Source organism: Megalops cyprinoides, chromosome 17 (genome assembly GCF_013368585.1).
Source record: "Megalops cyprinoides isolate fMegCyp1 chromosome 17, fMegCyp1.pri, whole genome shotgun sequence".
NCBI lineage: Eukaryota > Metazoa > Chordata > Actinopteri > Elopiformes > Megalopidae > Megalops > Megalops cyprinoides.
Genome location: NC_050599.1, coordinates 12,368,350 through 12,383,736, shown reverse-complemented (window position 1 = coordinate 12,383,736; position 15,387 = coordinate 12,368,350). Strand labels below are relative to the sequence as shown.

The following is a 15,387-nucleotide window of genomic DNA, read 5'->3' as shown; positions in this document are numbered from 1 at the left end:
ACCTGATCACCTTGCCATATAAAGCAATTTCTCTGACCTAAACTCTGTTTTGCCTTTCAAAATAATGGGTTAATGCATTTGCATCTCTACCAGCTAGCCTGTACCTTGTCTGGCCAACTACTGAAACTTGAACTTGGTCATGCAGCACTTCTAATATTGTGACTCCTTGTATGGTGCTTGCTTGTGTTGTACTCTGCCTCACTTGTAAGTTGCTTTGGATAAGAGTGTCTGTGAAACGAATTAATGTAAAGTAAATATAAATGTCATCTCATTTTAAATGCAGGATGAAGAAAACTTCCACAACACCTCAGCATAACAACTTCACAGGTGTTACAAACTGGTTATACCGCATTCAAGGGCAGGTGTTTTTCTCTTTCTGCTGGCGCCCACCAACAAGGTAAAAAGCACAGTTAAGACGGGTTTGAGCGGTGCGCGCTCTGACGGGGTTCGGCCTGACTCTTACCCTCATTTTTGGACTTCCTGATGAGAGTGATGGCGAAGCAGAGATAGACACAGCCACTTCCTGCAAGGCGTCTGCAGCCATAGTGCACGCACACCTGCCGGGTCACCACCACCCACTGCTGCAAAATGGTCTTCAGAACTGACCACAGGACACTTAATGGGTTATTACCAACATTAATAAAGGACAATTCGGAATAACAACTGCTCTCCCATTCCCATTTCCAATATATGCCCTGCTGTGTGAATCCCTTCTGAGATTGCCTGTGTTTTTGGGTGTTAATTACCTGTTTAATACTCTCTAACTTTTTCCAGGAGACCGCTGGAGAAAATACTAAAATGTTCACCATTTCAAAATTTGTTTTTTGCATCTGCAAGGTTTTCCCTCCAAATGTAGATGGTGTAAGAGTAGAATCTTTGGTGTTCCAGCTGCACTACCTCACCCATGGGTGGAGCAGCAGTGTCCTGCTGCTGACTGAACTCTCCGCTCTGCTGTGTTTAAACTCACACTCTGAGCATCTGGTGGTAAAACTGGGCCAAGTAAACAGCATCATTTATTAAAAAGATGCTGGGCTGACCAAAGGTGTGCCTGTTTGAATTAATGAATTTATTTTACCTGAGAGCAGAGCATGACTATTTTCTCTGTGTGCAGTTGGATAGAAGCGCATTTCATTTGCAGAAAATGACTGGGGACATGATCACAGCTAGTCAAAGGTTTTAGGAAAAAACTTAATATTCAGCATGCACAAATGAACACTACTGCTGTTAATATTCTCATTTTGTTCAGGCAAATAAAGAGACCAACACAAGCTAATGTTCCAGTAGGTCAACTCTGGCTGGCTCAACAAATGTGTTTGAACAGTAAATCCCTGCTGTGTTGTGGGAAAAAATCTTTCACACAGCCTACTCTTTTTTTCCCCTCCCTTTTTATGTCTGCTGGTTCTTCACTGCAGAATCCAAGTCTTCATGAGGCTAAATGTACATGCATCAAAGAAGGGAAAAAAAAAAAAAAAACACCATTAATTCAACCACTCAGAATGTCACACACAAATGTCTAGTTTTCAAAATAACTTCTACGGTCGTCATCTCCTGTTACATAAGCAAAGAGGCCTGACCAGAGGCGAGGTCAGCTCACATGACTCAAACCAGCCGTCAACCTTACTCTGGCTCGGTGAGAGGCCCCCGTGTTGTGTGACCTAGTCCCAGACTGAGGAGAGGAGGGGAGGGGACTCAGGGCCTCCAATGGGGCCGGGGGACCTGATGAATGGAGATTTGGCCACCGCACATCAGCTGCGATATGATGGACGGTCTGTATATCCCCCTGGCAGGGCGAGAGGAAAAAGTCCCTCCATCACGCGGCTTCCTTCCCTCCTCGGTTATCTCCGGACTCCCACCCCCCGCGGATCGCCTGCACCATCGGAGCCCTCCTGGCTCTGCCACCTCAGCACTTATGTGTTTTTACAGGAAAGGCTCAAGCCAGCTGCCCACGATAACAATGAGGCCTTCGTCAAAGCCCGCAGCCAATGGTACAGTGGGTGTGTGTGTGTGCGCCGTGTATGTGTGTGCGTGCATGCGTGTCGGTGTCACTGTGTGTCTTCACACAAGCTGCTAAGAAGGCAGGGACTTCCCCTAGGGGTTCAGGCGACCTCTTACCCACTAGACCCAACTTCCTGTCAAAGCCTAACAATGCTTTCTCATGTCAGAGAAGTTTCTTTGCAAGCTCTCACGCTCTAAATTTCCCTGTGTGAAACTGCCAGTGTAAATAAAGCACTGCAGCCCTTCACTCTGTCCAAATGTCGCCCAGGACCGAGTGCCGTGCCACCAAGAATTATGGGTAGCCACTCCCTCTGCACCCTTCCTCCTCTTCTTAATTTCCCACCGCACTGGATATTGCACGGAAGGCAAAACGAGCAATGTAATTACTGCGACGTCTAAACACACAATCAGCTAACAGCTTAACCATAGTACATGTCCAACACACAGAACCACGACCATAATAAATGACTTTGTCATTCTTTGCTGCGTTGCCATACACTGGCTGCTCTGCTCTCCTGCCAAAGTTCAGCCCATATAAACAAATTCCTGGGTCAACAGAGGAACAGAACTGAGAACTGTGGCTGAGGGGAACAGAATCTACAGATCCAGCTTAAGCCACGTGAGCAAAAGGAACGTCTGCGCTCCATTTTTTGGGCCAAGAACACCGCATGCGGTCGAGCATTCCTCGGGATACTTCCCCTCCGATGACCATGCACGAGAAAGAGCTAAACGCAACGGCCTGAATGCATTCGGGGCAGCTCTGCATGCAGTGTCCATCCTGCCACAGGATTATCAGATCCTGAAGTGTGGTCTACAGTGACTGATTGTTTTCAGTGCATATTGGTTGAATTTATGCAAAAATAGTCAAAGCCCAGCCACTTTCTAGAAGTGAGCTGGAGGCTGCAGAGTCACAATCGGTTGGCTTGAATGAGTATGAGCTTGTTGCACACTACATATGGTAAACAGGATTCTGGTGGAACCAGAAAACACAAGCTAACAATTAGCCTCAATATTCTTAATCAGGAGTTCAGGCCGGCTACCCCTTTGTGGGGCTTCCCTTGGAATGTCTGCATTCTTTGGGGGCATGTTACCAAAGCAGCACAAAGAGACCTTGTTACTGCATGCTAAATGTAGCCCTAATTAAGAATGGCCCCTTATTGAGTTATCGGTAGTTTTGTTTAAAATCCCAATCAGGGCATAATAAAACAGGAAGAACGTAGAGGGGGGAAAACAACAAGCGAGCGGGGAAGTGAAAAATATCGGCACTTTAGAGTTTCTGAAACATCTTTCTCCCAGCCCTGAGATGGAGCCCTCTTGCTGCTTGCTCTCTGCAGCTCCTGCTGGATATCGGAGACATGCATAATGGGCCATGCTTTACTGATTATCATTCCTAGACTTGTTTACAACCATTCCCTATGGGGGCAAAACAGTGGAAAAAAAAAAAAAACAGTCCACAATTTTGACTTCCTGCACCAGGATTATAGGTGCAAAAAGTCAACGTGCGGTGCATCTGCTGCTACCCGGAGCGCACCATTTCACCAGCGGAAAGCTATGCTGCCAACAGGTGACTCATTCAGCGTGCATTCTGCACGGCACTTCCAATCTGAATGGCCACGGGCAAGAGCAGGGAGCTGCAGTGCAGTAGTAGTACAAGGTGCAGGGCTTGTAAAAGTTGCTGGTTTCATCCCCAGGTGTTGTGTCCTTGGGTGAGTTACTTAACCTGAATCCAGCTGTATGTATGCATAACATGCAAGCTCTGCAAGTGGCCTCGGATAAGGGCCTCTGCTAAGCCAATAAATAACCTACAGTGTTCAATCTGCAAACAGGACAGTGAACAATGATGAGAAGAATTCCGCCACCACACTGTAGCGCTGACACTGAAAGAAACCATCTCTGGCGCAGCTATGGCAAATGCAGATGGCTTCTAAATGCGCAGCCGGGGACAGGTCCTAACTGCATTGCAGATGAGTCTGCCAGTGTCCTGAGCTTGCTTAAATGACATGGCCCCAATCGCTGAAAGAAAAAAAAAAAAAAATACCCTGCCAATAACTGAAGGCAGCTTCTTTTAATAGCCCGCAGGAAGATGGAAAACAAGCGCTGAACGCGGCACTGCTCTTAGATTTCATAACACCGATAGCGCCCTTGACCTAATATACACCGTCTCACTAGCATGAGGGAGAGACTCGTGTGCAAACAGGAATGATGGATGAACGCGGTGCCTTACTAAAAGGCCGGGGGGGGGGGTAAAAATTTACAACCGGCCAATGTCGTCATGCAAGGGGCCAAAGGTCAGCGATGCCTTAACAGGGAAAGAGAGAACATGCCGGGCCTGAACGCAAGGTTCACAGCCTGACGGCACAACGCACACGCCTCTCTCTCCCATATTCCACACAAGCTGCCCTTTATAGGTCTGGGGGACGAGGACTGTCATTTAAAGCCTTATCAGATACAAAAGGAGGAAGCCATTTTTATAAGGTCCATGGCTGCTAGCAGACACCAAAAAAAGTCCACACTCTATTTTTATTCATGACGAAATAACAGGATGACACCTCGCTACCCTGCAAATGTTGAGCAAATAAGTGTGATTCACAGAATCCCACTGTATTCACTTATCCACAGGTGACAAAATGCATGCTGGGGCCAGTAATTTGGTGCTTACTGTCTTTAATGAGTGATAGAAATTTAAGAAACGCCTGGATGTACATCAGAGACAACTACCTTTCAAAGATGTCTCACCTTGACTAAGCTGGTAGTTCCTACACAAAAATGGCTAAGAAAAAAACCACTTCTTCAAAAGCATAAGCTACTGAACCTCCTGCAATCACCAATATGTTTAGATACTTAAGATGGGGACAACAAAGTGTGTTTTTTTCTTGCATAATTTCAGACTGAAAAATGAGGTGCTTTATATGATAGTGTGCTATAAACAATAAGGACTTTAAACTCAGCTTGATTGCAATTTGCGGTACAGCAAGTTCCAAAACCCAGTAAATAAAAACAGCGTTCAACATAGCGTTCCTTAAATAATGCTGGCTAAATTAGGTTAGCCCATTTTGTCTCCGCGGAGCAGGGCAAACAAACAGCTCCGTTTCCTAGAAGTCTTGAAATGCCTCCAGTGGACACACACCCCCCCTCCCACCCCTCCAACTCCACTCCTGCCAAAAAACATCCCACCCATCCTCCGGCTGCAAGCAATGTTCTTTTCATGCAAAACACAGCCCAGAACACAAACAGATCCTAGAGGTGTGTCTCTTCCTGGCCAATCCTGGCGCAGCTGCCTCTGCCTCTGGTCCAATGGGAGCGGTGAGTGGGAGGGGCTCCAGATGGAGGGCTTGTTGTTTTTGTCATTCCCGTGCGCTCGGGTGATGGATGGCTGCTATGAAGGAAAGGTCAGCCCTCCACATTAATGGGCTCTGGATTTCTTCCTGCAGCGGTGCGGATGCTGAGCTCAAACACAGCAGTTATTCAGTAACTGTAGCAGGGAGGGGGATCATTCATAACTCGGAGTACTATTTGTGCTGTGCTCCACAGATGAAAACACCTGGCCACCAGACCCCAATGAAGTCAACGAAAGCACCCGATGATGCTGAAAGCTATTCATAACGCACCGCTCACAGGGCGTAAGCAACAACAACCTAATAAAAAAAAAAACAAAAAACAAAAAACAAAATTATGCCTTCAATGTATTGTGAAGTAAAGCATATTTGCCAATTGATGAAATCACTGACATATTTAATTTATTAAAGAAAAAAAAAAAAACATCTCAATACTACAGATTATGAAAATTACTACATGATCTTCCGTTGATTTTTCTGCCTAACAATGAAAGCAGGCAAAGGTATGAACAGCCAAAAAATACATGTAAAATACAGCCACACCTACTCTCTTGTTGTTTCTCCCCTTTTAAAAGTGCAAATACTTTGTTGAAACACACATACATTAAACATTCTTAACACACTTAATCCTGTGTCATTGTTTTAAATATCTTTCTGCAGCTTAACCTTTGATGACATGTTCATGGAACATCTCATCAGCTCTCCCCGCAAAGGCACACACAGAAGACACAGATGCACGGTATATTCCTAGCAACACGCTTGTACCCAGATCATGATACAGATCAGGTTATTAGCAAGAGAAGTGCTCCTAGGGCTATGTCAGTGCAGGTGAAAAGGGCCGTTCTTTGACAGCTGAGCAAAGCAAACGCTTAAAAATGAAATCATTGGTCTCCAACGGTTATGATGATCGGCAGCGCCACGCTGCTATTCGTGAGCATTATGAGTAAAGAATGGGCAGGAATGCCATTGGCGTGGATGCCAGCTGAGTGACCTCCCTGCAGCCTGGCCCCTCTGCAGATCACTACTCCTCTTCTTCGCTTTCGGAGGAGCACATGAGGGTCACAAGACTGCTTTACAGCTGAGTAACCTCCTCCCTGTGGAAATATCACCTAAAAATAATACCCAGAGACCACGGTTGCAAGCACTTACAGGGTGATACTGGGAGAAGACAGCTATGAAATCAGTCTTAATCTTAATATGCATGAAGCCTGTCAGTGGTTCATACCACCATGGCTTTATTTTCATGCTATGGATAATTTTCAGCAGCTTGAAAAACTACTTAACAAGTAGATTTTGGCTAAAAGTCCCAGAGAACCTTCTAGAAGACAAAGGCAGCGGCTTTTGCATGCCATATATCCCACGCCATGCACGCCAAGGGCCGGAGAAGGAGCCTTCCGAGTCCATCCGTGTGGAGGTGAGCCGGCCACTGAGCTTCTCCAAAGAGGTCAGAGATCAGAAGAGCGTGCCAGCACTTTTTCCTGCATGGAAACTGGCCCCACTTACAGAGGGGATTCTGCTCCAAAAAGCTGTAAAGGGCAGCGCTGCTGTGCTTAATTCATGTACCTTCTGTGCACTCCATATTCTTGGGTTACTTTAGGACACCATGACGCACTCTAACTCAGTACATGTACTCTGACCGGCTCCAAAGTTATTCACATACCATTAAACGACGGAAACATGTATGGCTAGACTTTAAAAAAGGCTGAAAACATAAAATTATACAGTAACTTTTAATGAATCCATGCTATAGGTTTAGACAGCTGGTTGTTTACTACAATTTGACAAAAACCCTGGTCTGCTATAGAATTACCTGGCAAAATGCCAAGTAATGAAAAGTGGAAGAGAGAAAAAAAGTTGTTTTCCTCATACTCCCTGGAACGTTATACAATGAGCAGTCCTGTTACCAAACGCAACTGTCTGCGTTTCAGTTTGAAGCAGTTTGCTCTCAGAGGGTGTGAGCCAAGACCTTATCTTGTTCGGAAAGAAGCTTCAACTAGCATAAACACCCAGCACGCATTTCTACAACATATCTTGAGTCAAATAAATGATTAAATTTCTTTCCACAATAAAAAAAACAATAATAAGGCCCTGCTCTGAGAAACAAACAAACACATAAACCAAGATATTGGCATACATGTACATTTTACGAGCGCACAATAATCTTCTTGTGGAAGCAGACCCTCTTTCGAGGGAAAAAAAAATGTACAAAAATATCTGTATTAATTTACACCACATTTTTGTGAGCTGCTGGTTCACATGTCATTTTTATTATTAATTCCTGTGTTGTCCAATTCTTCAGCCTCATATCAATGCAATGAGTCATCCAGAGACTGGGAGACCAGGTTCTCAGTGTTTACCTCCCAAACGCCTTCTGCGAAAATTTCAACATTGCGGATGTCAGAAGGCACATTGCTCTGAGGCTACATTCTCTTTTTCCTTTTGTTTTCGTCTGGTGAACAGATTTTCAGAACGTCATGTTACGTTCTGATATTTACTTTCTGTTATTTACAGACAAAAGTATGATCACGTTTGATCACGTTTTCCGTATGGTCAAATAATTCAGGGCAGGAACAAAATGTGACCGCACCTAATGAAGAATGATACCATTTGAGAATAGAAACAATTTTGACAACGACAGCTTGAGCCCACCTGATTAAGTAATCTCTTCACACATGCAAGGGTAAACATTTCATACCCGATATCGTTCCCTTCTGCTCCCCCCAAAACAACAAGGCAGACAAAAACTGGAAGCTACCAGTATATCAAAACCCAGATCATAAACTTAAAAACACGGAGGACTGCTCTTGAGAAACCAAACCCCTCCACACCGCTGTCTCTTAGGGATTTAGCCTTTCCAGTTCGACTCTCGGGTATCTAGCATTGTCCTACGGATTTGACATTACATCCATGTGCACTTGCCCTTTGGTCATTAGTCGGACTGATTTACTATTCATGTAAATACTACGATTGTGGTGTCAGCCTTCCACTATCACAGCCATAAAGCACATAACGAGACACGAAATGAGGGCTTCGCTTCCCATCTCCCCTCGCTCATCCTATAGGCTGATTTCCATACAAACACCATTTGCTGCAAGCATCCATTATTCATTCCATACATCAGACCCAGGGGCAGTGAGCTGCCCACTCACACACAGACGTACACCTCCCCCCCAACAGAGACATCACTGTGACTCACAAGCTGTGGCTTCTTGAAGAAAGCATATCAATCCTACACACACAAACCCATCATGGAATCTGTGACCATGGGGGATGACTGAGCCATATGTTTGAATGTGTGTGTGCACACACTTGCATGTGCGTGTGTGCGTACATATTCACAGTTAGATGCAAACATATTAGGTATGCACTTCAAACAGAAGGAGAATAAAGAAAACATCCCAAACAAAACAAAAGGACATAGCAGCTCTGTCTTTGAACTCCAAAGAGGCAGCATTTCAGACAGCAAATCCTCCGTCAAGGCTAAATATCTGAACAGGTACTGCATATTCCTTGGGGGGGCTGAGCACTGCAAGAAGCACCAGGCTGCTGCTGGAAGGAATACAGTACAGTAAAGTCTGCAGCATGGAGTGGTGGCACAGAAAGGAGTGGGGGGGGGGGGGGGGGGGGGGGGGGGGGGGGTTGGAGGATGGGAGAGGAGGGAGAGCACTGCAGACAAACACACAAAGACGAGGAGGAGCTGGAGCTGAGCTGAGCGCAAGACGCTGGAATCCAGGAGCACAGCCACCAGCGCAGAACAAAGGAGCCCCCCCTCCCAATCATTACTACCACCAACTCCACCACGGGGTCCGCACCAAGGCCATCAACATGGAACCCCTACATAATCAATAATCTCCTGAAACAATAACCTGCTGGAGGAGCTTTACGCATCACATCCACACACTGTCCTACACTCTGCCTGGTTTCACTCGATCTGTTGTAGCGTGATCCCTTAGCAGCTCTCTCATGTTCACCGACTGAACATGGCACATTTACACAAACAAAGCATGGAGAAACAGGTTCACTATCTTATTACTAGCCAAGAGAGTGAAAAATATCTAAAAAAAAAAAAAACAGAGAGAGGCAGGCTCAGACAGAGCACTGTAGGAAGTGGTTTGGAACCGTAATGAAGAGCAGCTAAGTGTGTAAACAGTGCATGCGTTTTTCTATGACTCAGATTCATCCTCTATATATTCCTCCACAACAACAGGAGGTGAAGACCACTTGGTGGCCAGTGTAATACAACACAGCTCCTTAGGTTTTTCACAGAAATTAATCTGTGGGGGTGCTTTTCTTTTGGATGGGGATTTGTGGGGGGGGGGGGGGGGGGTTCAAGATACAGAAGCGATGCTCAGCACATCTCCGTGAAAACTTCCCCATATTTAACCAATATCTTTTTCGAGGGTCGAGGGATTTATCTTTTTTGTGTGTGCAAAGCAACTTTCAGAGAGGCTTCAGACCCATTTCTATTTCAGTCTCGTTCAACACCAGCGAGGAACGGTTCTGCTTTTTTATTGAAAACGGCTGAAATTTAAAAGAGGAACACAGTAATTTCCTCTTTGACACATGTGTACAGGCCTTGGAGGGTACACGTGCCGCCAAGCAGTAACAAAACTCACATGCCACTTCATCTCTAGTGTCCTGAAGACTGGCCCCGTCGGCAAGCCCTGGCGCAGTCAGTTACCATGGGTAAGTGCTCAAGAGTTTTTCAAACACTGCTGCACTGATTCACTCCTGAAATCTGCACAATGCACTCGAGCATTCTGTCAGCAGTCATAAATGTCCTTGCACATGACAATAACCACACATACATAAAGGCATATACTTTTTCGAACACTTCTATTCTTCATAAAATCTGAAGTAAATGTTTGTGCAGGCACTGAGAGAGCAGTACAGTGCGGTGCAGTGCTTATGGAACTGGCCTTGTGGAAAGGAAGGCTGGGCATTGCTATTGTGCCCTCAAAAAAGGTCCTTATTAAGAGATGTTTTCAGTAAAATACTGAACTGTATAACTGTGAGATACCGTCTCTATAACTATCGGCATGCTGCACAACCACCGCCCACGAATGACTGGCTGAGGCCAGTCAACTAACCAGCAGAGGGGCCATTATTTACAGCGCAAGAATGACACCCAGCCAAGCGCACACAGCCTTGGAATCCAAAATCCGGTGGAAGAGGGACGGGTGCTTTCAGTATCAGCAGCACAGGCTTGGGAAGGGCAGTCTGGAGGAGTCATCAAATTTTTTTGTCTGAGTGCATACAACAAGCAGGAGGTGCCAGGAAGTAGGCCTACAGCTGGTTCAGTCTGCCCTGTGATTAAGCCTCCTCTTCCCAGGGACAAAGAGGTCTTGCAACCTTCACCTCCACAAAGCCACTCTGAAACCCTCTGCCCTCACGCTGACTGATAGGAAGCAATTTAAGCCCAAAAGGTATAGGCCAGATCACACTAAAATCAACAATAACTTTAATATAATCAGTAGAAACCTACTGATCCTCTGGTGTTCCCTCCCACATTCAACACACCTGTCAATCAACATCTTTCATGACATCTCTACCAGGACCACTCCACTATTGTGTAAATACCACTGATTAGGAAGACATGTTTTATTACTTGAGCACGGTGTAAAATATAGATCTGAAATTAATACAAAAGGGCAGTTTTCATCATTGCTCAGGGCTGTTTTAATATTTATCATCTCTGGTGTGTTTGTCTCCTATTATTTGATCCTGAGCCATTTACATGTTTTTATCGAGATAAATAACATTACTTGTAAAAAAAATCCTTATTATGGAAATTGGCCAAATGCCTAAGCATACAACCTTGTAGGTATGAGAGTACAACTGTGTAAAAGCTTACTAAGTTTAAAAAAACTCCCTATGATAGTATCAAATAATTCTACCTGCTGAATCAATCTACAAAGAAACAAATACCTAGCTTATCCTCAATGGACAAGGAAATAAGACCACAGAAGAAAGTATTGGCTGTGGTCGCAAAGTCAACATGGTGATCACCCCTTGTGTATGTCGCAAAGTTCCTTACTTCTGTTGAGTTTTAAATCCCGAGTACAGACAGAATTACACCTGGCTCTGGCCCCTCAACCCCAGGCTCCAAAATTATCTCCACAGCCACCAATACAGGCTAAATCAGGGGCTGACCCTGGGCTCACGGTCTCCAATTTGTTTTGCAATTCGATCTGTTGTGCTTCCAAGTGCTGTGTGGTAATCTTTCACTCCATGTACACTCCTTCGCTGCTGCCTGAAGTAAAAACAGGTATCACCAGAGCGTGGAATAGTACATGGAAAATTCCAGCTCTACAGTCAAGAGCACGACAAGGTTTTGAGATAGAGTTGTGGCGCCCTCTTGTGTTACAATTTTTCTTAACAGGCAGCCCATCCTCCTTCCAAGACAGTTGAGCTGGAAAAATCCATTGCTGGAGAACACTGTTGGGGTCATGAATCGACTCGAGGAATTAAGATACAAAGTAAAGGGATATTAACGCAGCTTCATCTGTGCTGGAGACCACATGAGCACATTTTCATATGTGAATGAGCCAAAAGGAACAAACACATAGATTGAGTATTCTGTCCCCAAGCCTAACCTCTAAATACAGTTTATGCACTCGAATCTTAATAGACTTCATATGGATGACTCCTGTGGTAAGTCGTTAACATTAATGCTTCACAATGTATGAGCAGCCTATTAATACATAAAATGTTTTTCTTCCCTGCCTGGCGGAAAAGTGCAGAGCACGCCTATGTGGGCCAAGAACCTCAATTACTTCCAGTGACACTGAAGATTTTCAACAGTGAGCTGCAGGGAGAGAGAGATGAGAGGGAGAGAAGGAAAGAAGCTGTAATGACCTGTAATGTACATTGTTCTAATCATTTTTGTTGCATAATTTTTGTTTTTCTCCTTTGAGCATGTCTGTGGTAGGTAGGTAGAAGCTTGCCTGCTTTCTCAGCTAACCTGTCAGACAGCACCTGTCAAAGGCAGCGGAACGACACAAAAACAAAGCAGGAAAAAACCTTGCACCATTTTATACCTGAAGTCTGTATGATTACTCTAAATGTTTCAACTTTTGATGTTAACATGCATAAATATCTTTGTATATGACATCAATAACAATGTAGCATGTACATATTACACACAAAGGCTTTTAAGAATGTCTGTAAATCTTACTAACATTTGACACAAACGCTCATGCAGAACTGTTTAGGTGTCATGTGGGTCAATGAATGCTTGACACAACAGCCACTAAAATGTAACCAGGAAAAAAGTAAACCAAGTAAAAAAAAAATCTCTGGCAACAGTGGGAACATAAAAGCTTGTGACCATTTAACCGTCACAGACTTAAGACACACTAATGGAATCTGTGAATATGTCTATGCAACGAACACATTCAGAGGACCCAGGTATTGGCAGCAGAGTGCTTTTCAGTATCTGGGAGCTGGGAGAGCAGTATTGTACACACTGAATCAAAGAAAGTAGAAGAACCACCTAGACTCCCCCCCCCCCCCCCCCCCCCCCCCCACTGTGAAGACACAGAATGCAACCAAGCTGCTACAGGGGGTTATGGAGACAGATCTAACAATATGAGGCCAATTCACATGTAAACATGAAGACAGTCCAGTGTAATTTTGCAGAAGGGGAAAAAAACACACACACAATAAAAAAAAATACAGAAGACTGAGTTAAATTTTAAACTCCATGCAACACCACCAGCCTGCTTTCCCCAACCATCTGGACACGACAGAGATCGAAAAGCCATGCTGTTTTTTATTATCTGGACCCATTTTAAATATCAAATCCCGCATGGATTAGCATCTACGGTTCCACGTCCGCTGAATCAAATTAATCGACAGCAGATGGACAGTAATCTGACCTTTGACCTTCCAACATCGCCAGAGGCAGCACAGTCCTACCACAAAGCTCCACTCCACCTGCCCCCTGGAGACAATACCATCCAGAAATAGAATGGTACAAGACGTTGTGGAGAGGCAGTGTTTTCTTATGGCTGGCAAAAGGAACATATGTAGGCCTCTTATTTTCTCTGAAAGCTCTGCTGCCTTTTTAGCATGGCTGCTGGAAAATTACAGCATGAAGAAAGGGGATTCTGCCAGGTCAGTGACTTCACCCAGCAAGGGACCTCAAAGACATACAGCAGCCAACGCTGTAGTCATACGAGCCTGTTTGCGTGTCGCAACTCCACAGTGACAGTGGTGAAGACTGCATATCATCAGAAAAACAGGTCCCTAACAAAGGCTAATTTTCCAGATGTTGCTCATGTTTCCAAAACAAAGGGCAGAAAGTACTATTGCTCATGGGGGGGGGGGGGGGGGGTGCTAGCCAGGTGACAGCGTAGCATAGTGGTCAAGAAGCAGGAATTGTAACTGAAACGTTGCTGGTTCGATTCCCCACTGAGGCCCTGCTGCTGTACCCTTGGCCAAGGTACTTAACCCACAATTCCCTCAGTAAATATACAGCTGTATAAATGGATAACATTGTAAAGCACTGTAACCTGTAACTGTAAGTCGCTCAGGGTAAGAGCATCTGCTAAATAATCTAATGCAATGTAACCTGCAGCTGAACTCAAGTGCAATGTAGGGTCAAAATATATTACACACAGCACTCAAATCATTTCACTCTGACAATTCACTAAGCACTTTCCACAAGTTACAGCATACATGGAAAGGAGGAGCTATGATGCTTTGGCATCAGAAGACTGCTGGTACAAATGGTAGAATGACAGTAGTATAAGCACTAAAATGAGATTGGCCCACGCTTAGTAATACAGAAATTTCCAAAACAAACTCCTTGCATTCATACAGAAGTCCAAAAACAAATAAATCAAGATATCTGAAAGGGAAAAAATGGAAACTTTCCCCTAGGTCCCCTAATGTCTGCGACCAAAAGTAAGCTTTGACAGGACACCCTGCACATCTGTTTTGGTAGATCATAGATTGTCGATGCTTGCTTACACAGAGCATCATGAGCACAGACGCATCCTAACTTAGAGGTTTCAGAGTTCACCAGCACCAGGACCAGGACTGTCCAAAGTTGTCCGGCCACCATCACGGCTGCAGGAAGGGATTATGCGCACAACATCTGCATCTGCTCGTCACTGCTCAAATCTGCCAGCGCTCTGCCAGGACTCCAGCTGTGACGGAGAATTCGGTGGCTTTAGGTGGGCTCTGTGCATGGGGCATTCCTTGCCAGATGTGCCACAAAGGCTACAGACCAGTCAGGATATGGAGAAGGCGGGGGCAGGGGGGTAAAAATAGAACTCACTTTCATAGCCTTGGTCTTTTCCATCTCACTCTTCTGCCGGTAAACAAATAATCGCCAGACCAGCCATCCATTTTCTTTCCCAGGAAGAAGCATACCCGGTGTGATATTTATGTCCCTCGGTCCTCCTCCCCACCATGCACACCGCCCTGGCATGCTCCGCTGTCCTCCCAGTGAAGAGGAGGCGCAGGGAGTCGAGAGGTCCAGAGTATTTTTCCACTGGGTCTGCTGGCTCTGCGGAGGAGCACGGTCCTCCGATCACCGAAAAATAAGCCTCAGAAAGAGCCCTGGCAACGGTGGCGTGGGCCTCGGAACCGGTGCCAGCGCTGTCATGGCGACAGCTCGTAAACTGCAGAGAAAGTTTCACAGACAATGATTCTGCTGCCGGCAACCTTGCCCTAACTGGGGCTAATTCAAGAAGCGATGAGGAGGGGGAGGCTGGAACTGTGAGGGATGAAACATAAAACAGACAGCAGACAAGAGCAACAAAGAGACACAAAACAGAGGCAGTACCAGGGCCAAGTCCCTTATCTCAGGAACAGGGCTGGTGGCGTAAAACTAAACACAATCTCCTTTCTTCCATAACATTTTTGTTTACAACACGACACAAGCAAAGCAATGTGTCACTTGGAGAGACAGAGGGAATGTAAGACAACGGGGTAATCTGATGCACGGCTTTCGGCTCTCTGCGCTCCTCTGCATGTTAAACAAAGACAAAAGTTCTGCCCTTGCAGTGAATCCAAAGCGGATGTCGCAGGACCAGCCACCTGCACT

General features: G+C 45.3%; 1 protein-coding gene across 1 annotated transcript in view; it reads right to left on the bottom strand.

Moving 5' to 3' along the window:
- sesn1 (sestrin 1) overlaps positions 1-15,387 on the bottom strand; it is a 43,907-nt gene that overhangs the window by 22,553 nt on the left and 5,967 nt on the right. The window lies entirely within an intron of this gene.